General features: G+C 36.2%; 1 long non-coding RNA gene across 1 annotated transcript; it reads right to left on the reverse strand.

Annotated features, from left to right (window-relative positions):
• Nucleotides 1–1,086: 1,086 nt before the first annotated feature.
• On the reverse strand, nt 1,087–27,262 carry LOC141362053 (uncharacterized). The gene is made up of 3 exons (XR_012368021.1): nt 27,130–27,262; nt 11,370–11,487; nt 1,087–1,528 (listed from the first exon to the last, which is right to left on the reverse strand). It is a non-coding gene; the product is annotated as an uncharacterized lncRNA (long non-coding RNA).

Below are 27,262 nucleotides of genomic sequence, written 5' to 3' on the forward strand. Positions count from 1 at the left end.
AAAAAATGGTCAGACTAAAAGCAGGTCCCTGTTCATTTTATCAACAGGAAAAGTCTACAGTAGGGATACTACTGTAGAAAGCTACACATTTCTTATATGCAAAACCTTCATTGCCCTTATTGCCGGACAACGTTGTAAAGCCATCATCTTGTTTATAGAGGTTTAATTGAAGGCAGCATAAAACGATAAACTAAGAAACATGCATGGTTGACTTCTCCAATTCGAGCCATAAATCATTGTGATGTTCAGACAAGTCAGCCAGACACAAATTCAGATGATAGATGACCCATTTAACTTTGATTTTTGAGAGCAATGAGCTCTCCTGCAATAGCTCACACTGAGTAATGCCACAAAAGCACGGGCAGGAGGCGATGAGAAATCCCCTTTTCCTCCGCGCCGCGGATGCTTTAAAATAATCGCACAAATGACCGTTATTAAAATGACGCTGTCCGACTCAGACACACCGCTGGTGAGGGAGAGCGAGCGAGTGCGCGAGAGAGAGAGAGAGAATTTGCATTAGCAGGCTGTAATGCTCAGAAGATTTGTGATATAAAACAGTCATCAGCAAACTAATTTATCAGCCCCTGTATCTATAATGATACATGCATATACGTGGCTATAAATATTAGTATAGCAAAATAGACAGGCAAAGAGACATAAATCAGGGCAGCGGCACGGTTATACGACGAAGGCCTTAATGCCATCGTGATAACACTTTTACTATAAAAACAACATATGAACTCGCCTTGAAATGATAACTTCCTTTTTTATTTTTATTTTTTTGTGCGGAGATGACTCAGAAGAGACCAAAAAAGATTAAGCCCCATTCAGGCAACACAATTGCAGAAATTAGACGCCGCCGGTAAGTTTAGGAGTCATTACTTTTTTATATCTCCTCTCGCCGCGCTTTAAATTAGCGAATGTCCTGGGCTTGTTCAAGCCGGTCAATTATTCATTCTAGACATGCAAAAGCAGTTAGTAGGAGGAGATGAAGCTGACAGTGAGTCACTAAACACAGGAAAACCAGCTGGTGGCTCTCTCTGCCCATGTGCACCGCTGTGTATGTGTGTGGAGAGAGAAAAGATACGGAGCGGGTATTCTAATGCATGGCCGGAGGAGGGAGGGATAGAGCAAAAGAGAAATGAAGGAAGAGAGGGATTGAGAAAGAGAAAGAGAGAAAGCTTCACTCCCCGGGGAACCTGTTTAGCTCCACGCCGTAATGCCAGACTTTCGGTCTTGTTAGTAAGCAGTCTGCCAGGATATGAGGTAGGAGAGGTTCGAGAACAGTAAACATTAAATTGAATTCATTAACAAAGGCCACCATTTGCTGGTGGATGAAAGGTCCCAATGCCCAGCTCAACCCTCTCTAAACCCTCTATGTGTCACCTGTTTTATTCATCAGTTTTTTGTTTGTGTATCCAGCTTTGTTTGCAGGGCAGTAGAGAGGCGGTTGGTTAATTTGGCCTCGGCTGATGAAGGTTTTGTAGGTCTCTCTGAAGACTGCTGTCTTTAACGTCTGATGTTTCTTCTATAAAAGAGACAGAAAGTGATTTTGTATCTAGCATTGGCTGCTTTGGAGTCAGGACTTAAAACTAAAAAGAGAGTACATAAGTGATTTGGCACAATGCATTCTGGGATTGCCGGTGAAGGAGGGATAGGATGCTGATTAGAACTTGGGCTAAAGAGATGGTAGAAAACAGCCTTTACATCAGTATAAACTGCTGCCTTAATAAGCCTGTAGGTAGACAGCTTACTACAGTAGAACAGCTCTCAATGATATATTTGACAAATTAGCATTGACAGGTTTTTTTTTTTTGATTGATTATTACAAAATGATTTATTTAATTATAATTTTTTTAATTAAATTATTTTAAAGGGTTAGTTTACTCCCAACAAATAATTCTGTCATTTTCTCATTCTCATGTTGTTTTAAACCTGTATGAATTTCTTTTTTCCGCTGAACACAAAAGAAGATATTTTGATAAATGATGGTAAGCACACAGCCGATTATAACCATTGACTTCCATAGTAGGAAAAACAAATACGATGGAATTCAATGGGTACTGTCAACTGTGTGCTTGCCATTATTTATCAAAATATCTTCTTTATCATTTATCACAATGCTTCACAATATTTGTTTTAATGACAGAATTTTCATTTTTGTGTAAAGTATCCCACGCTCTAAAAATGTCTGGGTTATTTTTGACCCATAATGGGTACATTTTGGACAGAACATGTGCTTGTTTAAAAATTACCACATGGTGGGTTAAAAATGACCCAATGTTGGGTTGCTGTTATGCAACCTTGGGGTATAATAACCCAGCATTGGGTCAATTTTAACCCAGCTGTGTGTTCTGTCCAATATTTACCCATTATGGGTCAAAAATAACCCAGACATTTTTAGAGTGCATGCATTTTTATTAGGGCTGTCAAAAGAATAATCGTGATTAATCGTATACAAAATAAAAGTTTGTTTGCATAATATATTTGTGTGTGTATTGTGTGTAATTATTATGTGTATATATAAATACACATATACATGTACACATTTAAGAAAATTTTTATTTATGTAGTTTTTATGTATAAAATATATCAAAATATAAATAAATAAATAAATAAAATGTTATATACATATACATATATTGTATGTTTATATATATTTATATATGTTTATATATATTTATATATGTTTCTTAAATACATGTATGTGTGTGTACTTAAATAATTATACACAGTGCACATACATATATTTTGCAACAAACTTTTTGTATGCAATTAATCGCGATTAATCTTTTGACAGCCCTTATTTTTTATGAATTTTTAAAAGTTTGAATATTTGTAACCCAGTTTGTTTTTCATATAGTTTATTTTATAAATTTAGTTTTTTTTAAGTACATTTTTATTTACATTAAATCATCCTACATACTCTATTGTAAAGAACATTCTGTGAAAATATAACCTTGATGTCTTTTATACTGACTAAGGTTGTGTCACAGATTGATCTATGTGAAATCAATAAGTAAAATCAAACTTTGATGACATGGATTTCACAGACAGGGTTGAAAGTTTGACCTTTGCCATTTTTCACATTCTTATTTACCAAAATAATACCATTAAATAACTACCAAAAATTACCAAAAAAATATTTTTGTCAACTAAAATACTATGTAATTTAGCTAGAGTAAACAAAAATACACAAGGACTAAAATTAGTAAATATGGCATGATTAAAGACGTAAATTTGGACTAAAAATACATTTAAAACACCTTTTTCACCACAAGGCCCTAACTAAAACAAAAATAATGTTAAAATAACACTGGTTTTAGAACCAAGCTAATAAAGAAGAGGACAAGAACGCAACACAAACAGAGGTAAAAAAATCATACTGCACATAACAAAGATTAAGGGAGCATACATGAAATTAAATTGATGACGGATGGAACTAAGAGCAATGGGAGGCAACCTGCGAGGGGACACCAAAGAAAAATCTGAAATGTGACCCTCATTCAGACCTCATGTCCATCCCTGACTCGTCTGACCCATCAGATCTCCTCGGCCCCTCCTCCAGCCCACAAAAAAAGCAAAGAACAGTGATATTTAGATGGATGAGACCAGCACCAGCAGCAGAAAACTACCAAACAGCGACCTAAAGCGATACCCTGTCTTCACATGGTTGATTTCATCCGTTAATTAGAGTCATTCATCAACGGTCTTGAGATACGAGGTCTCACCCTTGGCTCCCGCCTCACCACACCTTGCCAGCTGTCAAAATTACAGCGTTCAGTTCATGCGCCATCCCTCAAATAGTTATTTTCTACAAGCTTGGCTGCATCTCACAATTCACTATTTACTGTATTGTCTTGCTCCTTGTTGTGTAGCCCACACATACACGTGTGCGCATGTGCAAGCTCGCACATGCACGCTCACCCAGGGGAGTAGGCGTAATGTCAGATGGTGCTAATAGTCATTAAGTCTGAGCTCAATTCCAATTAAAGGTCATTAGCCATGTTATTACAGAGATGATTATTGTTTTTAGACTTGAGCCAAACAACAGGCTGCTTGTCCTTGGCTGGCGTGTAAGAAAACAGAGCAGAGCTTAATGAGCTAACGGCGTATAGATTTGTTATGCATTATGAAAGAAGACCAAGGTGGATGTAAAAGAACGAAAACATCATATTTCAAGGTTGACAGAGCAAACTTTGGATCTATGTTGGGAACGTTTAGGAAAGTGGTTAAATTCGGTGTGAGCTCCATCAATAATATATCTCTAATACTGCTTTAATTCATTGAATATTACTGCTTATTTGCAAATAGAAACATGTGGCAGGACATCAATAATATTTTTCAGGTGAGTCTGCTGGCATCATTAGCTTGGCTGTAGTCTCTTCCTCATTACAGAGCTCCAGGTTCTGAAGCAACCTCTGTTCCAGAAGAGAAACATTCGATTTAAGGAGCAAGAAGGTGGTAGACCGGGTGTTCAGCCGGATCTAAAATGCCTGACCTAGAGCACTCCTGCAGGCTCTTTACTGAAGCAACAAAACACTAAGATACAGGGTCGCCTCCATTCGTTGATATTCCACTTGCCAAGTAGTATTTTGTTTGAAAGGGATAGTTCGGCCAAAAATTGATATTAAACCCATGATTTACTCACCCCCAAGCTGTCCGAGATGCATATGTCCATCGTTTTTCAGTCAAACACATTTTCGGATATTTTAGAAAATGTTTTAGATCTCTTAGTTGATTAAATGTGAAGTTACGGGGTCCACGACCTTCAAGTCCAAAAAAAGTGCGTCCATCCTTCACAAAATAAATCCAAATGGCTCCAGGATGATAAACAAAGGTCCCCTGAGGGCAATCCGCGCGGTGTTGCCGTAGAAACATCCACATTCAAAACCCCATTAACGTAAACAACTACCTTCCGGTAGCGCCGCCAATCCTATACTCCTCCGTATTCAGGAGAGAGTATTAGCGTAGTGTACGCACTTTTCTTAGTGATGTATGACAAATTCGGAGGGCGGGGACTTGAAGGTCATGGACCCCGTAACTTCACATTTAATCAACTGAAAGATCTAAAACATTTTCTAAAATATCCGAAAAATGTGTTTGTCTGAAAAACAATGGACATATGCAGCTCGGACAGCTTGGGGGTGAGTAAATCATGGGTTTAATATCATTTTTGGCCGAACTATCGCTTTAATAAGGATGAGGGATTGAAACAAGGCTGATGAAGGGAGAATTATGACATTCAAACAAATAAATCTTTTACAGCTTTGATGCATAACAATTTTGGAAAATGAACAGCATCCATGACAGATAAAACACTGGACTAATTCAAACACACAAATGAAGCATTTAGATAAACACATTTATAGATTTAAATTGTAATGACAATACACTTCAATGCCCTGTTCACACAAAGTATAACAGTATAATATACTTAAGGGGGGTTTAACCCTATTTCATGCATTCTGATTGTTTAACAATGTTTAAGAGTTGGATTCCTCATACTATACACAGGCAAAGTGTTAAAATAGCAGTTGCACATACTGTATGACGCAATATTTATTTGCCGAATGCAGTTCGTCATTGTTCATACAGTACAAGTTTCTGAAAGTTTTTTTTCGAACATAAAAGATTCATACTAAACAACCTTTATGGGTAATTTCAGTGCAGGAAGTACAGTTGAAGTCCTTATATGGCACATTATCCCGAATAGCGCACACACAAGAGCTGACACGTAATCAACATCACCAAAGAAGTGTGTTGCTGTTTGTGAGGGAAATTTAAGCTTGTTCAGCTTCCCAAAGTACACAGCATTATGAAAACCATGGATATGGTTCGTTTATCCGGGGTAGCAGTGAAGTTGTGTGTTTGTGTTGGTTTAATGCTGGATTATGTTGAAATGGGGTGGTCCCAACCGGGTCATGAGTCGCAGGCGGTAAGTAAAACGGCATCAAATGTCTGTGTTTGTTGGGAATCGGTTGTAAGGGCATAAAAATGTAAACGACAGGAACATGTAGTGAATCATAAGTTATCCAGTGGGATAATATTTGTGTGTGTTGCTTGCTCATGACTCACTCCTCCCGCAGTATGCCTCAAGGATCTTGTGTTTTTCCAGAAACTATCGGTAAAGCTGATCTGTGTTTTATAAATCTGATAACACTAAATACTCTTCGTAGATGTAATATTACTGTATAAGTACTCAAGATTTACATGAGATAAAGCTCAGACACTGTTTCTGCCTAAGCACAAATATTTGTAACTTTTAATAAAAATAAAAAATGAGTTAATAAATCCAATAAATCCATTTTGACTAATTTTGGTAAAAATATGTTTTTTAAGGGTAAAATATTTTGGTCCTGCTCAATTTTCATTGACTTCGAGTAAAATAATGGAAAGTTTTTCATAAGATCCCCTGGGGTCAATGTGTTAGCATGACAGAAGCTTGATGCTGGCGTGTGATAACAAGCAACAGCCGGCATTTTTCCTTCGCCCGAGTGCCTGAGTGGCTTACGTTTCTTTCCCGCCACCGAAAACCACCACAGTCAGGTTTATCAATGTCACCAAAAGTATTATTTAGTTTTTGTTTGTTGATCACGAACTACAAAGTAGATGAGGAAAACTATTCCGTGTGTATTCAACATGTCATCATTAGTGTTTACAATGTGTGGAATGATGTAATTGGTTAAGTGGATTTATTGCATTCTGCAGAGAAGGAGGACTGATTTTTGTGGTAACTCATTTAAAAAAAATGGCGTTTATCGCGTTTTGGAACCAAACTCTTCAAATACTTATTTTAGGTTTTCTGTAGCTTGACTGGCAGAATATTGCAGATGCAGCCAAAAAGAACATGGGTTTGATCCTAGGAAACACACATACTGATAAAATGTAAATCTTGAATTTACTGTAAGTCGTTTGGGAAAAAACTATGCCAAACATGTAAATGGAATAAAAAAATATAGTAGTATGAATAATAATTTAAAATGTTCAAAATGTTAAAAAATATGTACAAAAACAATTTGCGTCAATGTAATTTCAACAAAATGTATGCGATTCTCCGAAAAAAAACTGTTTGAAAATTTGGAAAAATAAACAGGGACAACCACAAAGAACTGGTGTGACCCTAATGCATTACAAAATGTTGTGTTTTTGGCATGCCAGAAATTCTCACTTTGTGTATTTTTTTATAATGACCACCTTTCACACATTGCAAGACTAATGAAACATTTTATAAAGCCTTAGTATGCAGATAATAGTGTCCACTGGTATGATCTGCTTGTGTTGTTTATGAATGGCAGCATTCATCAAATTCAATCGCAGCCGGACATCTTCAACGTGACAGCACGCTTCTCTCTTCCTCTCAGTCATTCCATCACACCATCTCAAACACATTCTTTACCTTCATTTCATCCCCCGAGTCTTCCGAGACGTAATGAAACAGTCGGCCATTTTTAAAGCACGAGGCAGTCACGAGGGGAATTCAAGATTAAACAACAACAATGAAAAATCTCTATCTGTCATAATTACAACTGGGTATTAATAACACAGCAAATATTAATCTTAGAAGTAAACACTAAGCGGCTTAGAGAAGATTGCAAATAAATCAGATTATCCAATAGGAATATCCTTACAAAGGATCTGAGGGGTAATGAGAAAGCCAGCCCTGATTTTTTTCATAAATATTTGTAATAGGTAGACAGTACAAAGCAATTCATAAGATATTTGGCTCGGGTGCATACATATTTCAGCTTCAATTTCATTTTTTTCATAAAATCGCACAGCCACAAGGTAGATTCAATTAGGTTTTCTGATTGGGTCACTGGCATTCTGTCGGGTCATTCAAAGGTTAAGGAATTCAGCACTACAAACATGATTAGGCCACGTGGCGTCTGATCAAGCTTTCTGTTTATCATGCAGGCCTACTGGGTTTTTCAAGTCTGACAGTAATGATAGCAGGAAGCTTTGCTCCAGGTAACGAACGGCCGGGGTATTTTACATCCTAAATTGCTTTATTACCAGTTTTACGTTTAAACACTTTAGGGGAAAGAAAAAAATGGGAAGTCACCACAGGAGTGACATCGCCGCTGCTCGACGCTGAAAGCGGAGTACATATTAAATCATTTTTATGTACTGAAGGTATGGGCAACATAATGTCATTTCCCCTCACTACATGACTCTGAAAGAGAGAGGGAAATGGAGAAAGACAGAGCGAAGCAGAAAAAAATTATTAGATAGAAAATCTGATCTGTCTGGACTATTCTGCGTCCACCTGCTTTCTGTGCTCTCTTCCATTTATGCGTCATGTTATAAATGTTTATGGGTTTAGGTTATTGTGGCACCGTTTTTGTTTTTTAATAATTACGAGGAGACGAGCAAAGGGGAAAAGCAAGATAAAGTGCAGCCCATGTGAATTACAAAAATAACCCACAGAGCAGGACAATAAGTTGTGTTTTTCTTTAAAAACACAGGGTTCTTCACAATAACAAACTGATGTGGATGAAATGGCTTCCAGCACATGATCTGACCGAGGAAATATAATTATAAAACACAGTTTCACTGGAGATGTAAGGGCACTTGAACCCAAAAGCTAAATCGGCCATTTGTGGCAAATTTGCTTAGATTTAGACAAAAGAGCTGCCTTTTATTTTTGACAGTTTGAAACATTTTTCTAAAAGATATATTTTAAGTTGAATTACAAGGCATTTCAGTTTAATTTTGTATAGCCGGGCGGTCAAGCATAGTTGTCGCGTATGGAAGTCTTTACATCTCAGTAAGGTTTTAGTTTAAACTTTTGAATTAAAATATGTTTGATTGCAGTTTTGTTTCATAATTGTTTTAATGTATTGGTTTTCATATTTGCAAAAAATATTTAAGCATTAAACATTTTTTAAATGCAAAAAAGATGATGTGCCAAAAATGAATTATAACCAGTGGATTATAATACAATAATAGCTACTTTTTGTATTAAAAGACATTCATGTGTTTAATAGAAATTATGAACATATAATGATTAATGTTGAATAATAATAATAATAATAATAATCATTATTATTATTATTATTATTATTATTATTATTATTATTATACAATAATATTATTATTAATAATAATAATAATAATAATAATAATAATAATAATAATAATAATACACAAATGGAGCCCATTATTATTATTACCATTATTACTATTGTTATTATTATTATTATTATAAATTACTTACTACTACTAATAATAATAGTAATAATAATAATAATAATAATAATAATAAACTTACTACTGCTACTACTACTACTAATAATAATAATAATAATAATAATACTAATAATAATAATAATAACAATAATATTATTAATAATAACAATAATAATAATAACAGCAATAATAATAATAATAATAATACACAAATGGAGCCCATTATTATTATTATTACTATTATAAATATTATTATTATTATTATTATTATTATTATTATTATTATTATTATTATAAATTACTACTACTACTATTAATAATAATAATAATAATAATAATAATAAACTTACTACTACTACTACTAATACTACTACTACTACTACTACTAATAATAATAATAATAATAATAATAATAATAATAATAATAATAATAATAATAATAATAAACTTACAACTACTACTACTACTACTAATAATAATAATAATAATAATAAACTTTCTACTACTACTACTACTAATAATAATAATAATAATAATAATAATAATAATAATAATAAACGTACTACTAATAATAATAAAAATAATAATAATAATGTACATTTAAGCATTTACCTAAAGTGACTTAGAGTACATTACAAGGTATACATTTTATCAACATGTGTTCCCTGGGTTCGAACCAATGACCTTTTGCGTAGCTAACACAAAGCTCTACCACACTGAGCTATACAGTAGCACAACAATAATATAATAATAATTCTACAATAGCAACAATAACTCTGAACAGTAGTTGTTTTAAAGTGCAACTTGCATTTGTACACACTGTGTCTTACACACTGAAATCTCTCATCAACTCATATTTCTTTCATATCCACTAGTGCACAGCTGTCTCTCTCTCTCTCTCTCTCTCTCTCTCTCTCTCTCTCTCTCGCTCGCTCGCACGCTCGCTATTGCTGGTCCCCAGATGCTGTGTGTCTGCTCCGTCTATCTCAAACACACATACACACACAAAACACTCCAACAACAAGGGATAGCTCGAAGTCTGAATAATGCATGAAGTATTTTATATTGGGATTGATGGTTGTCAATCATGTCTGCCTAAATCAAGACAGCACAGATCATTTCCATTTCAACTATTGGATATTTAAGTTGAAAGCACTTTTGCAGAACCACACATAACCCCAGCATCGAGCACAGGGAAGATCCCTCGCCGTGCCTTAATTAACATCAGGAAGACCAAAGTCTCACCCAGACCTCGCTTATTCAACCTATGCATTCAATATCAGTATTTACATGCCAGCATTACTGAGCAAACAAGCTCATTTAAAAGTTCATATGCTAATGTGTGACATTTAAAGCAAACTTTACACGAGGAAAGGACATACAACAATAGGCTTTGATTCTTTTCCGTGCAGTGAACTTATGCCGTTTCCATATTTATGACCTTAAAACTGTCACACCTTTGGAGTAAAAGCTTGCAATGGTATTTCTCCTGCACTAAAAAGCATCAAATGCTGTATAAGAAGGAACGAAGGGTTAAACATTTAGCAAAATTAATTTGATCTCATTGTAATGTGAGAGTGCAGTTCTGTAATGATCACATTACACATTTACATTTAGGCATTTAGCAGATGCTTTTATCCAAAGTGACTGAGAAAAAACACAATGATTCGTCTTAGGGAGGCAATAGTAAAGTGCTACACAAAGTTAAGATTATAAAGTTTCAGCATTTTATAAATAATATTCCTGTTGAGGGTGAAAGGATTATATTTTTAATATGTATATAGGCAGAACAACATTAAACTTGACATTATATAATATTACATGTATGCATTTGGAAGATCCTTTTATCCAAAGTGACTTACGGTTATATCTTTAATCAATATGGGATCGAACCCATGACCTTTTGAACAGCTACCAAACCCTCTACCAACTGAGTAACACGAACATTACTTAAATATTATGCACACAGATCAAATGCATGTTGCTGCCATTTTTGTTTGTTTGTTGTGTTTAATGACATTGACAGAGAATAAGGCATAACAGGATCAAAATCGAACGCAGAAGCAGGTGTGCTATCCATCAGCGCGTACCTCTGAATGTATTAACTGGTTTAAATACAGTGTTTGTATCCTGACTGTCATGAACAATTAAAACACATGTGTTTGAATTTAAAGTACCTGACATCTCAAGCACACAGCAGGACATCTAGTCTGTTTTGGCAGATGCTGTGTGTGTTTCATCTGGGAGGTCAATCTCTGCTTTTCTCTCATTGATCTGAACCATCAGATACTTCTCCTGAACATAAACACACATACACACACACCCACAAGCGCACACTTCATTACAGTAGGCAAAACAGATGACACACTATTCGAAATCAAAGGGTTATTTTTAATCAAACCAATTCTTGATATATTTTACCATGTGTGAACAAACAAACAGTGACCTCTATCATCGACCGTGTTTTTACACCAAGCATTGCTGCATTGAAACAGCTGGAAGGAAGAAACTCCTGTTGCGTCTTCATTATGCTTCCCAAGCCTATGAGTTTTGACATGAAGGATAAACCACAATGTCAACCATTTGGACCTCACTTAAAGACCTTCATGATCGATTGGCCAGGCAGCAGATGAACGGTGGCCCATTTCAGCAGTTTGCTGTACAAACTGCACGTTCATTAAAAGATGCTCTTCCTTATTGATTTAAGCTTAAGTAATGAGGAAGCTTATCCAAAAATCTTTAGCGTTTGGTCTTAAGTAAAAAAATCAATGCAGGCATTCCCATATGAACGACATAGGTTTATGTGCAAAACACGAGGCAAATCCAAAATTGGATAAATCAATAAGCATTGTCGATTTAATGTACAGCCATCTTACCGCGGTTTTGGCACTCGATGTGAGCTGTAAAATTATGGAGGCTAATTATATTATTAGCGGTTTAACATGTAAATCTTGATATACCTGCTCAAATATGTGACCCAGTCTGTGCAAACCCAGCTAAAGTCATGTTTTGTGATTTACATAAAATCAACGAACGTGATATTGTAAAATATAATCTTGATATGAGGCAATTTCAAAGACTGAAATCAGATGTAATTTCTCAGACTGGGTCAAGCATGAAAACATGCAACAACAAAACATACAGTTTTTATGAAAGGAAGTACAACTAAAACCACGACAAGCAACTCAAATTTGTACTACTTTCTATGTAAGTCAAAAGTTTTTAAAACAAGTCAAATGTTCAAGGTGAAACCAGTCTCTAATCCTCATATAAAGCTCATACTGGCATTAGCATTAAAGTGGGAATCTTGCTAAAGCTGAAGGTGGAGAAATGTGGAGAAACGTGTAGGTATAAGCTCAGAGCGATAGGGCTGTGTATTAAACTCCAGTCACCTTTTGAGTTCTTCTGTGTGCAAAGAGTTCTTTTAAAGTTCAATCAATGGATCTAAGCTAATCTCTGCTACTCAATAGCGTACAGTTTTAAGCAATGGACCAGCCGGCGGTGGTGCACTTGAAAGTTGCCAGAAAGTTGCTAATAAAGTGTACTTTATTATCTATGTATCTATCTATGAATCTATGTCATGGGTCTTCAACAGGGGGTCCGGGGATGCCTCCAAATATTGTTTCAATTAATTATTATTTTGAATGAAATTAGGCATCCAACAAAAATGGATTTAAAGTCTAATAATAGAAATGAAAAAAAACTTGATTGAAATGATGACTCCCACATAAAATGATATAAAACTTGATTAAAATAGGGAACCTTCATTTTAATATAGTCAGTAAATTTTAAATGTTATGTAGTTTGTAAAGTATTTGTGTATACAAAAAAATATAGTTTTAATATCTTTGTAATGTAACTGTCATAAAAAAGTATTTAAATCCATAATTTGATTTGATACATGTACTGGGGGTCCCTGCTCCTCTCTATCCATTAAAGGTGTAGTTCACCCAAAAATGAAAATAATGTCATTAATGACTCACCCTAATGTCATTCCAAACTCGTAATACCTCCGTTCATCTTTGGAAACACAGTTTAAGATGTTTTAGATTTAGTCCGAGAGCTTTCTGAGCCTCCATTGAAAATCTATGTACGGTATACTGTCCATGTCCAGAAAGGTAATAAAAACATCATCAAAGTAGTCCATGTGACATCAGTGGGTCAGTTTGAATTTTTTTGAAGCATCAAAAATACATTTTGGTCCAAATATAACAAAATTACGACTTTATTCATCATTGTCTCCTCTTCCGCGTCTGTTGCGAATGCGCGTGCACAGTGACGCTGCTGACATACGACGCTGCTGAAGTGTTATCCTCAGACATGTTTACGAATTTTTTTTCAAACTTATGGTGTGCGTTTCCCTCACACTGTAAATGAAGCTCGGGCACACAAAAAAAGCAGCGTCGTACGTCAGCAACGCCGTACATCAGCAGTGTCAGTGCAGTCTCGTGCACGCAGTTCACAACAGACCCAGAAGAGAAGACAATGCTAAATAAAGTCGTAATTTTTATTATTTTTGGACCAAAATGTATTTTCGATGCTATAACAAATTCTAACTGACCCACTGATGTCACATGGACTACTTTGATGATGTTATTATTAACAGTATACCGTACATAGATTTTCAATGGAGGGTCAGAAAGCTCTTGGACTAAATCTAAAACATCTTAAACTGTGTTTCCAAAGATGAACGGAGGTCTTACGAGTTCGGAACGACATGAGGGTGAGTCATTAATTACATTTTTTTTTTTCATTTTTGGGTGAACTATACCTTTAATAGATAGAGAGGAGGAGCAGGGACCCCCAGTACATGTTCAAATTAATTTTTGGATTTACATACTTTTTTATAACAATTACTTTACAAAGATATTAAAACCATCATTTTTGGGTGAACTAACCCTTTAAGGGGTCATTGGCTTAAAAAAGGTTGAAGACCTCTTATCTATGTATCTATCTATGAATCTATGTATCTATTAATCTAACTACCTACCTACCGTACCTACCTATCCCTGAGGGTAAGTAAATGGTTAAAGAATTTTCATTACTGACTGACTTATTCAGTTAATACAAACAAACACTTTTGATAGTGTTGTAATTTACCCAGACATTTCCTCTAAATAATAAAAACCCTATTTTGCTGTGTTAATATTGCTGTTTGCATTGCAAAGTATCCCATTTGACATGCACGTTGCTCCAGAATCCACAGATATTGCAAGCAGGAGATCTCCTTTCACACGTTCCTATCATCAAAAAATGAGTGGCGAGAAGAAAGTGGGAGATACACGGAGTAATAAAAAGATAGAGACAGACCGAGGGAAAATGACATCCAAATATAGCAGCCGCCAAAGCTGGGATTTCCATCTCGGAAGCCAGCAAGCCAAAGGTGAGCTGTATGTTAGTAAAGCTAAGCTGCAGACAACATTTCCCAGAGGTAATTGTTACACTCATTAATATTCATTCGAACCTGATTTCCTTACATCACTGACACGTTCGGGCTTTGATGCGACATATCGTGCCACTTTCCCCATGCAAGAATATGCAAAACATGTCATAATAAAACGGCAGCACATTTGCTCTGTTCTCTTTCCTCGATTCTGTTGTCTGGTCCGGCAGTGTTTTCCATAGCAGGGATGGTTTAATCACGCGTTAAAAATTACAGGCTCCTCTGTTGGCCAAGCATGACATTTCAATTGTGCAGCCAATAAAAGTAGTACACGAAGAGGGCCGAGATGATGGACTAACCGAGGTTACCATGGTGAACTGCCTTTTCCATGCATGCAAGGTCATAAGGGAGACGACTGATGCAAAGGTCTCTGGTCTTACATACGATAATAACAGATAACTTCAATTTCTTTGTAATTGTATGTGTATGCATACTATAGATAGATAGATAGATAGATAGACAGACAGATACGTCCATATGAAGAGTTTGGTTCCAATAAATCCATTTTGACTAATTTCAGTAAAAACTTGTTTTCTATACCAAGAAAGTGACGAGATGAAAACCACTATTTTCTGTTACAAACTTTCATAAAGCATCTTAAGGTTATAAAAACATAAAAAATTCAAATCCATAACTTGATTTTCAAAGATTTATTATAAAAACGAATTTTTTTTTAAAGTTTTTTTTTCAAAATGCTATAAATCTATTGAATTAATGTATAAATGTGCATTCATCTTTGCCATTTTATATTCTTTTAGTTGAACAGTGGTATACCCTGATTAAAAAAAAATTAAAATTAACGGCATTAACCAAAACACTTACTTTGTCATATTAAGAACACTGTCATTGCAGCGGTTATACTTGACATAGTCGCTTAACGTTTTTGATGGCGATCAGCTGTAAAATGTTTTGGTCCTAGTCGATTTTCGTTGACTTTGAGTAAAATAATGTAACGTTTTTCATAAGATCCCCTGGGGTCAATGTGTTATCATGACAGAAACTTGACGCTGTTGGGAGAACAAGCGATCGTCTCCCGAGTGCCTCTCGCATAAATATTAGATGTTGATATCTTACGTTTCTTTTCCGTCACAGAAAACCATCACAGGTTTATCAATGCCATTAAAGTATTATTTTGTTTTTGTTTGTTGATCACGAAGTACAAAGTAGATAAGGAAAACTAGGACTCAGCGCGTCGCCATGTTTGTTAACATTGCGTGGAATGGTGCGCTTTAATTTGTGGAGCGGATTTATTGCATTCTTTAGAAAAGGAGGAGTGGCGTTTATAGCGTTTTTGGAAAAAAGGGGTAAAAGATGACAGAATAACAGGGCGGATATTGGATTTTGCGTAAAATTAAGAATTTACTTTTAAATACTGACCTGATATAATACTGATTTTGGCAGTAACTCATTTTTTTCAAAAATGGCGTTTATCGCGTTTTGGAACCAAACTCTTTATATATACATGCATGAAACAGATTACCCATATTATTGCCGCAAGACTTGAGATGTCTGCAAACAGCATATTTTTTATATTTATTTAACATCAAAGTTTCTTGCTTTTAAACAATCACTGATCTCAAACCTGACTAATAAAACTTAAATATCATTCATCTCAAGAACTAAAAATGCACAACTTCACACTCAGAAATTAGTCATTCGATTTCAGTTTCAGAAGTGAGTTTTGATACTCTGTAAGAAAAAAGCGTTTCTGGGTTTGATTTGTCTGGGTTTGGAGATGTGGCTATAAAATATTCAGGATGGATATCCAGCAACAGATAGCAGCTGTCATGTGTAAGCTAGTGAATGTTATGACAAGAGATTTCAAACATTCATGTATATAGTATATAAAAGACTTATTAGGTCCAAGGGACCAGGACATCCATACATATGGTTACCAAGGTAAAAGTGAAAGCTAAGATCAGGAACAAGTACACATAGCAGACAGGAACAAACAAAAGCTAAAAATTATATATTTCAAGCTGACTGTGACATGTACTCTACAATACCTGTATTTTGCACTGTACCAGCAAGATTCACGGTTAATTGGGGGTCCAAATTGGTGTCTATGATCAATTGAGTGTGGTCAAGGGATGCTGTCTGGGTTGACCAGCATATATTATCTTTTCCACGGGTGTGTGAAGTCAGGAAATGAGCTGTAACGTTTGTCTCTTTGTGCGTCTAATTTAGTTTTTCGCACCTCATATGCTCATATGCCGAGTACATAATAACCTAAGAATTAGAAAATATTTCTAAAACAACACCTGCTGCTATAACAAATCATTACTTTATGCATTACAGTGCTATCCATCTACAGTACATCTTTTAAAGCTTAAAACTGACCAGCATGAACCGCCACGACTCAAACTGCCAAATCAAGAGTCAAAGTCTTTTATCAACAAGAAACAATATCTCACTTTTAATCAGAAAGAGGTGTCAACCACTCAAACGTACCAGCATGCGTAAAATACATCAAAGTCTGACTCCCATAATCTGATCAAGGAAAGACATTATCGTTAGGAGAGCAAATCATTTAGACTAATGCACCTCTGCCGAATGCTACTTCATCTTCTACCGGGATATGACGAGATGTAAAGTTAATCTATTATATACCTCCGCTACCCCAAAACCGTCCCCCATCCCAAATGGACACCAGTATTTGCAATTCTGATGCGATGGATTGTAATTAGAGGCCAAATCATTTTACACAATCAGACAAGGGCACAGGACTGGTGATTCAGCGAATCTGATAAATTATCTTTTCATGGCAATGTACTCCCATTAGGGCTGCGTGTTGGTGTGCTTTTTAAAGTTTCATGCAAAGACCCCCAGCTCAATTCAAAGCACATTTCCCCATTAGCGCGCGTAATGGACACTTCTTATGCAAAGTGGCCAAGAGTGAGGACGCGGTGGCAAAAATGGGATTAAATCTTGCTAACTCCTCAAGATTTAGCGGCAGAACGCAGCGGGACGGGCGACATAACTCTCGCATTCTCTCCCTCTTTCTTTTTTCTCGTCCAAGAGAACAACAGTGTTTTGAAAGCCGCCGCCTAATCACGCTGTGTTTTAGAGGCCCTCTGGGAACGCGCTTACCTCGACTAATATGCTCTAATGACTTTGAACTAACTTTCATTTTTGCTGCTTTGCATTTTAGTGTCCCGAGGATTTTAGAGCGAGGATTATGATGATGGAGAGAATGACAGCACAGCCACCACAGGTTTCAGAGATGGAAGACTTATTTGTTGGGAGAATGATTTGAGTTAACCCTTTAATGCATTGATGGCGGTGATATTTAACATGAACAAAGCTACAACAACAATAGTAATGGGATACTTTATCAATAAAATTAATAAACAAAACTGGTGTATGGTGTATTAAACGCCCCAAGTATCGTAAAATGTTTAAAAGATATTTTATATGGACTAAGCTGTGATTTGATTATGAAACTTTAGACTGGATTTCACAAATTAAATGCATTAATTATTTAAATATATATATATATATATATATATATGCCAAAAGTCATATTTTATTTATCAGCAATATTTGTTGCTAAGGACTTCATTTGGTCAACTTTAAATTCGATTTTCTCAATATATTGTTTTTTTTTGCAGATTCCAGATTTTGAAATTGTTGTATCTCTGCCAAATGTTGTCCTATCCTAATAAACCATATATCAATGTAAAGCTTATTTATTCATGTATAAATCTTTATTTAAAAGAAAACGCCACCGTTTTTTCAATATTTTACTATGTTCTTACCTCAACTTAGATGAATTAATACTTATCTTTATTCAGTGTGTGCACTTTTAATCTTTGTACAGCCCTTCTTGAACGTGTTAGCATTTAGCCTAGCCCCATTCATTCCTATGGCTCCAAACAAATTTTTATTTTGTTCCCCCATATACTCGTGTAACTACTCATGTAAGGGTCTTTAAATAGGGAAAACATGGAAGTGTTTGGTGGCTTCTTAATTCATCCCTGTTTGGATCCTAAAGAATGAATGGGGCTAAATGCTAACACATTCACAACGCACTATACCAAGATCAAGGGCACGCATTGAAAAAATACAGTGATGTATTAATTCGTCTAAGTTGAGGTAAAAACATAGTAAAATATTGAAAAACAGTGGTGTTTTCCTTTAAAAAATTGACCCTTATGACTGGTTTTGTGGTCCAGGGTCACATATTTATAAAATATGCTACACATACAGTACACTAAACCGTCCGCATAAAACATAAAAGAATTCTGTCAAACTCGTACCACAAATAACACTTGCTTGACTTACTCACTCATGCAGCCTGTGGTCGAGACACAAGGCCGCATGAGCTATATATCACGAGTCAACACAAAGCCAAAAGAAAACACGATGCAAAAAGAATAAAAACAAAACCAATTTCCAAATGTGTTTAATTGGAAAAGCCGTAAACCCAGTAAACACGTCATGCGTTTATCCTCTGCACTTTCAGTGTCGCTGCAAATGAAATGTTTGGCATGAGGCACGACCAGTTCCTGTTAAACATAAATCTCCGCCGGGGTTCCCCTCAATACCACTGTCTCTTTAAGTAGATGCCTGTGGTTCACCCACCGCGTTTTATGTGCCATGCCAAGACATTTAAAGAACTGTGATGAGTCCGCCGCCGCAGTGGAAAGTCGTCTTTCCTCCTATATGAACACGGAATGGGATTTCTCCACCTCTGTAAGCAACAAAGGCATCTTGTCTCAGCTGTTTTTTCATCCCACATTTATAATAAATGTCAAATGCTGTGGTTGGGATCAAAAACGGCTCCACGTCTTGCTTTTTACCACTTTTCTGACCGGGAACAGAGTCTCTTTCATTCAGATGCAATAATAATCACTCTGCAAAACTAAAGGAAATAAATCGTACAATTAGTACCCATTCGCCCTTAATCTTTACGTAAACACTGCCCACTTCAGCCGTATTAAATAACTTCATCCACGCACCACAGACTGTTCATCCCGTCCTAATACACCTTACTCAACAATTCTACAAAGTTGTCAAAACAGGACCCGGCTAAAAGCAAAACAGAAAGCGATATAAACGTTCACGTCTGAACGCGTGCTACAGTACGACGAAAAGCCGAGGACGATGATGTTTAAAGACGCGGCAAGCATTATCCAAAACCAGAGGCTGGTCTAGCTTGCTCGAGAGAACAAAAATAGAAATGTAAGCCGGCCGCTGGTTAATAGAATAAATATGGTCATGGTGCCACTAAAATCTGGAGGCTTTGTCACAGTGTCTTGGCCTTATGAAGACACACGGTGCTTTGGCCTCTTATTCCACCGCTTCTGTGCTTGATGAGAATTACAACTCCCATTTAGATGCAAATACAATTAGCTCTCCCTGGTGCGCACATTAGTGTCGATAGCAAACACAAGTGGGGTTTTTCTGGCACTTGAGCGGGCATCTGTGCCCCAGAACAGAGCAGGTGTGGGATGCCAGCCACCACCACGGTTGGCACGGTGTCAAGATGCGGTGGGTAAACGCCTCCGCTACAATATGTCTCATTATGAGGTTATTAGTAGAGGCGGCACCCCTCCACTTTCACTCGACGCAAGGGTGCCATCCACAAACAAACACACGGGTGCGCGCGGAAATGTGCGACGTTACACTAGACAAATATTTGTTCTGACAGTTTGACACATCAGACTATGTCATCGCCTGTTACTTTGATAATTCACGACGTGTGAATATCATGCTCGCCGCATAATATGCTCATTAGCGAAACCTCGAGTTCATTAACATGCAGACATTAACGCAACGACAAACATGAATCGTCTTGTTGGCAAATTTCCAACGAGCACTCGTACCGCAGGCCCGCTTTGATCAGCACGAAAATACGAAAGTGCGCACTCGTCCACTGAGGTTAATGATATTATTGCACCTATCTGCATATTTAATTAGGCTCCTTGTTAACGATAAGTGCTGTTCATTTAATTTGCCTCGTTCTGTAGCTGGCACGTTTTCAATGGGACTCCGCCAGCGAGGCTGTCGGGGAGTAGAGACAATTAAAAATGCATTCATCAAATCTGTAAAACAGATGCTAACAATCAGGTGCTTTTTCTCAACAAGATCTCTTCAATCTTTCATTACCATTATGCCGGTTAGACATAATTATCCTGTTGCCAGCCCTTGCCAGCTTGCTCCTTATTCCAGAAGGTTGCAAGAGTGTTTTTCTGAAGTATCAACAGCAGCGGGGCTCTACAACACAGACACGTTTAGCGAAATTAAGCATTTTCTCATTAGCCAGAGGCTATTGGGTTTATAAATAATTCATTTCATTCCTCACAAAAGAGCATTAATCAATTATGAAGATATAAAGAAATTAAACACGAGGAGAAGGACGAGACTTTCATATTAATATGCAGACAGATGGTACTGCTAGCGCTTGAAAATCAATACTTGTGTGAGTAATCTGCGAGGTTCGGCTGCAATATGAATGTGTAAGCAGGATTCATGATCCATGGGCCTTCGTTGCTCCATATACGGAGAATCTCCCGAAAATTAGCTCTTTAAGTAAATAAATAAGGTAAACAAATAAAATCACCTTTGCAAAAAGCGTAAAGCGGTGCGAGTGAAATTGTGGTATTTTGAAATGAAGACGCACCACCGGGGATCGCGGCCGAACGAGCCGTGCAATTGGTTTGAACCCTGTGGCGCACAAATTTGTTTTTAATGCATTTTTAAAGTTTTACTGCCATTCAAGGACACTCGGGGAATAAAACTCATCCATTCAAAGCGTTGACCTGATTGGTATTAACAGCTGAAACAAATCTGCTCGGCTCTATCAGCACTCCCTAAGCTAAGAGACACGACCCTGTCTTCTATGAAAGGGCAGGCGTGGTGCGATTCACATACTCTGCCCGTTCGACAAATCATTTGCAGTGCGCTGACCAAATAGCTTCTGATCTTCGTTTGATCACTGATTTAAAGTCATTTAGCCAATCTCACTGCATGTTTATGATGAATGACAGCATAGTTTTGTCTGACTTTTAAACAACCTTAGGCATTGAAGCAACATGCAAGGTAAAAAGACTACTGAATTAATTTTATATTTCTTACCCATTTTCATTTAGAAAGGAAAATGTCATATGCAAAAGAAAAGCATCATTGAGTATTTAATTTCTGTCTCTATTATTCAAAGCTGTGCATGTTTTGACCAATGAGGTCAAGGGAAGTTGCATAACCATCATTCCCTTCGTGCCCACTTGTGATGTCTCCATGTTTATCTCTCTGCTTTTGTAAACACAAAGATAAATCCTTTCTCAATTAAAGATATATGACAGAGGCTCTGCAATGAAATCAAATCAGTTGGAAAGGTCTTGTTAAAATCCTGTTAATTTATCTCTGCATGTGATGCCTGTATCATAAACCCTTTTTCTCTTGCTTGGGATTCATGTGGAAAAGTTACAGTATATAGAGCGTATTCACACCAAACGGGCAAAATCATTGTTCATAAGCTGATAAGCTAATTCACTCCTCATCGTACCGGTTTATATCACCTTTTCAATTTCTGACTCTGTGTCAGATTGTTATTTTTAAGTACTGGCCACAAATTGTGTTCATTGTAAGGAGGTCTATTCATTGTTCATGTACAGCAGCCAATCTGTGACCCTGCTGTGAGTTTCTCATTAAAAACCCTCAATTTTTGGATGTGCTGCAAATTAATGTAATTGTGTGATACAGCTAAAGGTTATAAGGATGATGGTTATATTTGCTTTTTACACATGCTGTTAAGAAACTGTATTTTCACTGTAGATCATTACAGCACAGGTGAATATTTGACATAGCACTTTCTTTTCTGCATCATTTACAGTATATATAGGGGAGAGCGGATAATTCAGGACAATAATTCAGAAAAACTTAATTTTAAAAAAGATAATGTTATAGACAGCGATATATTTTTGCTGTGGTCAATAACTCACAAGTGTGGTCTATCAATACCAGGTTAAATTTTGTAAAAATGTAAAACGACTTCAGTATAATTTCACTTTAAACATGAGTAGTGAATTGTTACTTTCTACCCCACCTTACATTTTCATTTTAAATTTCAGTTTTATCAAATGTTTTAAAAGCAACCAACAGTGCAAACTTCAATTGTTGAGAATAAAACATGTTTTCAGCAGTTTGAACACTATGTAAATGAAATTTAATCAAATTAGAATAATATCCATTTTCAACATATACAACAGTATTAGAAGCGCGACAAAAGTAACAAGTGTTACTTTCGTCCCGACAGGATCTCCTCACATTTAAACCCAATTTACTTTTATTTTAAAAAACTCAGAGAGGTCAAACTTCAGGATGTGTTAGAGCACTAAATAATCTGTAGACTGATCAGTAACACATGAAACCAGAAACGCAGCACGTTAAAAGAAAGAAAAACGACCGCTTTTGAAATTTACTTATCATGGTTTAAAATAACTTTCTGAAAACACCTTTCTGAATCTACATGCGGAAAATGGTGAGAAAATAATGCAATATTTGTCAGCTCTGTCAGGGGTTGTGTGCCTAAGATGCTGTCGTAGTTTGGGATGCAAATGTTATCAGGGCTCGGAGAAAAGTGCTGTGTTACTTTCGTCCTGCGTAACTTTTGCCCGGTTCTCCCCTATATATATATTTAATACTGTATATATATATTTTTTTTTAATTTTATTTTTAAAAGTGAAGCAACTAACTAATATCTAATATAACTACACTGTGTGATGAAAAATATATACTGTACTTGTCAAGCTACAAGACATAACATAACAAACACTGAGGCTACCACTGAGGCTAGCCAATACCCATATAGGCTGTATACACTTCATGCAGTATAAGATATAGCCAAATTTATACTTGTGGGGTGGAAAAAATGAACACCCACACTTAAGTTGACTGCATATAAATATATATACATTATATATATGCATATATACATTTACAAATAAATGTAAACGGTCAACAAAATCATGATTAGATATTTTTGTTAATGTCTTCATTGCATGATGCATTTTACAACTAGGTTTATGCATGGCAGAAGCTTTTATCCAAAGCGATTTAGAGTGCTATACATTTTATCAATGTGTGTGTTCCCGATAGAAACCAATGACTTTTTGAATTGCTAATGCAATGCTCCACCAACTCAGTTACAGGAACACAGCATGAATTGTCAGATAGAACTGATCTGTAAGAATATTTCAGACTATGCAAACACTACAAAGAGAAAAAGACATTTAAACAAATCAGACAGAACATATGTATGTTAACAAATCGCCATTTTTCATCTTTTAAGCTGTGCCCAGCAACTTAGCAAAAACAGCAAACAGCAAATAGTGACTATGTAAATGTAGTGAAACATGACGTTAAAACAACCTGGTTTTGAAAGTCAATTCAACCAACTATTTTAAGTTTTGGCTTGTAAAACGTAAAAAAAACTTCTACTTTAAACTTATAACTTAACTAAAACATAACTTATAAAATCAGGTTTAGGGTTAGGGAAAAGGTTAGGGTTAATGTAATAAGTTGACATGCACCTGCAAAGATACTAGTCAGTTGAATGTCTGTTAAGGGATCATCACAATAAAGTGTTAATAGATATTAAAGCAACACCAAAGTTTTTTTTTTACCTTAAAATAACGCTTCCAAAAAAGTTTCAGTCGTTCATCCACTCGAAACAGGATGAACGGCACTTTCACTTTCGCTTTGCAGCCCTATATCGGCCAAAACCGCACTAAAGAAGTTCAATTGAAAACTACAAAAACTTGCTTTACGGCAGACCTACAATCCAGTCAGAGCCAGCTATGCTGCAGTATTTACGACAGTGGGTTATGGACAATTACGCTTCTAACCTGTAGGGGGAGCAAAGAGCAAAAACTCTTTAGTGTTGCTTTAAGCAGACAGTCTACTTATATTGTAAAGACTGGTAGTTAATAAGTAATTGCATAGCTACTTATAATTAGTAAAATGTCTAAAGTAGACTATCGAAGTAAAGTGTACCTAAAATAAAGTTTGAATTTTTTAACTTATTTTTTTACGTTAAAGTAGGACTGTCACAATTATTAAATAATTGTCTCAACGCGATTGTTTGACCTCATCGCAATGATTTCAGATCACCACAATAATTGTACATCTCTCTAAAAAACACAAGGGGGACCTGCAAGAATGTATTATTATTATTATTTTTTTTTTTTTTTTGCCGCCACTACAGGCATGTGGTCCAGTACTAATATGACCTTAGCCGGATTGGCTAGGCCTGTTCTGGTATAGTTTATTGTGATTGCATTTTCAGGTATTTTTTAGACACTTTATTGTGTTTATTTCTTGTGAAGAATTTTCAGTTTTGAAAGATATATTTAATAAATAATTACTTTTAAATGTGTGTTAAGTGTATTAATATTTAGTGCCAGGTAAACCTTGCAAAAGATTTCATTTAAATAATCACAACATGTGAAATTATTTAATGAACAAACAAAAATGTATGAGAATTAAATGTCAAAGCAATAAAACAGATTATCAATCATAATAATCGTCAAAGAACTAAAAAAAGGCAATTAATCGTCATAATCACCATAATTTATTAAGCAATTAACCGTTAGCCAAATTTCATAATTGTGACAGCCCTACGTTAAAGTAACATAAAATATTTGTTGATTTGACAAATTGTTATTTTTCTTTTTTTTACAGTGTTAATTCATAAAACATATACTTAAGCAGTGTCGCTCGAGTAGGAGTGTGGTATGGCTCTATATCATCACGGCTGTGATTAGGCCAGAGGCACGAGGCCGCAGGCCGAGTGCCGGAGGCAGTCGCGGCCGTGATGATATAGAGCTATATCACACGAATCCGAGAGCGATATTGCTTTTATACAACAGTTCGACGGCACATGTTTGAAAAACGAAAACTGGAAAACAACAACGGAGTTATTTTAAAAGCCTCTTTGTTTGAGAACTACTTCTTCCGCCACGGATTTGAGGGCGGCCAGAATGACAGGTAAAACTTTCGGCTGCTTTGAAGCTCATAACAACTCAATGGACAGAAAAGCCGTTACTTTATATTACCGTTTCTTGGTCACAAAGTGTAGTTTTAAGATTAGTTCAGTCGAGAATGTACAGTTATTATATTTAAATCTGCAGTCGATTAGTAAAGATAGCGCCTGTTTGAACGTTTGCTTAGTGAGATTCGGTACGAATGAGAACCAAAGCATGAGCGGACATCAGTGTTCACTCGCCCCGCTGACCACCGCCCCCTCTGGGCTACATTTCTGAAAGAGATACCCTGGCTCTCATGTTGGCCTTGTTTGTTTATGATCGTCAAAATGAGATCAAATCAGCAGTATTTGGTGTCATGATCAAACTATTACTTGTTTTTTAATTCATATTTAGTGTCTTTTGTGTTGTTATTGTTTTGGCGCGAGGTAAAAGTTAATAAAACTATTTGTATAACGTTACTATTGCGTTCTCATTTATTCTTAACGTGATACGAGCACTCGATTATTATTATTAAACTTTGTTCTTGTCAGTACTATATAAAACGGTTTTTTATAAGTGTCAGAGAGATGTTTTTGCATGCTGCTTATAAATATATCAGTGGCGATATCTCATAACATGTTTTAATAGTCAGGTCACGATACAGTAAATGATCAATGTCCACATTTAAAAGCTGCGGGGCTTACCTGCAGTTCCACGGTGTTTTCGCGTTCTGATAAGAAATATAGCTCCAGAAAAAAAACGAGTGTTTATATTCCTCTTTCCAAGTGTTAATAATCCACACGATGTGACAAGATATTACTCCCATTAACTGTAACGTAACATCCAAGAGCGCTGATCTTTGACGGAATAATACTTCTGATTGGGGATTCAGACTGATTTATGAGCCAACTAATGAGACACACGGAGCGTGATTCAAACAGCGCGTCTGTGTTTTTCCATTCAGAGATGAGCCTGCTTAGGACCTCCATTCACTAGGTGGCGGAATAATACGAAAGGTGAAGAGGTTACAGTGCTGTTATCAGCACAATATCGTATGGCTCTTAGCCAATCAGATTCGAGAACCAGAAAGAACTGTTGTATAAATTTGTATAAATCGCCAAAAGTGGCACACATTAGAATATAATTACTGTAATCTAAAAATAAAACATGAAGTGCATATACTCATTATTGGTGGCTGTACCATGTGTGACAAAAAAACACCCTGTTTATATTTAGGATAACCACAACCATCAATTTGTCAAGCCAAACCCACAGACAATAAAACAGCAGTGGTTTTAATTTGGTGACACCTCAAATGGAGGGGTAGGGGAGGCAGTAAAAGCCAGTCTCAGCTGAGATGCCATATTACAGAGCCTTCAGGGCTTACAATATTTGCACCATCTAATACACAACACACGTAACGCTTAGAGCTAAATCAGTAAGCCATATTATAAAAAATCAAAAGCATCTCAAAATTGTTTCAATATAATCAAACAGAACGGGAAAAGGGGATTTTGCCGTCCGTACCTCAATTCCTCTTTTGTGCACGCTGGAACAAAGGACTCTTAATTTCCTCTTTCAGACTTTGAATAATCCTGCTCTTGGCCTTGAGCTGTTTCTTCAGATCTTCCACCTGAGCCTTCAGAAGGTCCTCTGGTTT

The sequence above is a fragment of the Misgurnus anguillicaudatus genome, chromosome 25 (genome assembly GCF_027580225.2).
Source record: "Misgurnus anguillicaudatus chromosome 25, ASM2758022v2, whole genome shotgun sequence".
Taxonomy (NCBI): domain Eukaryota; kingdom Metazoa; phylum Chordata; class Actinopteri; order Cypriniformes; family Cobitidae; genus Misgurnus; species Misgurnus anguillicaudatus.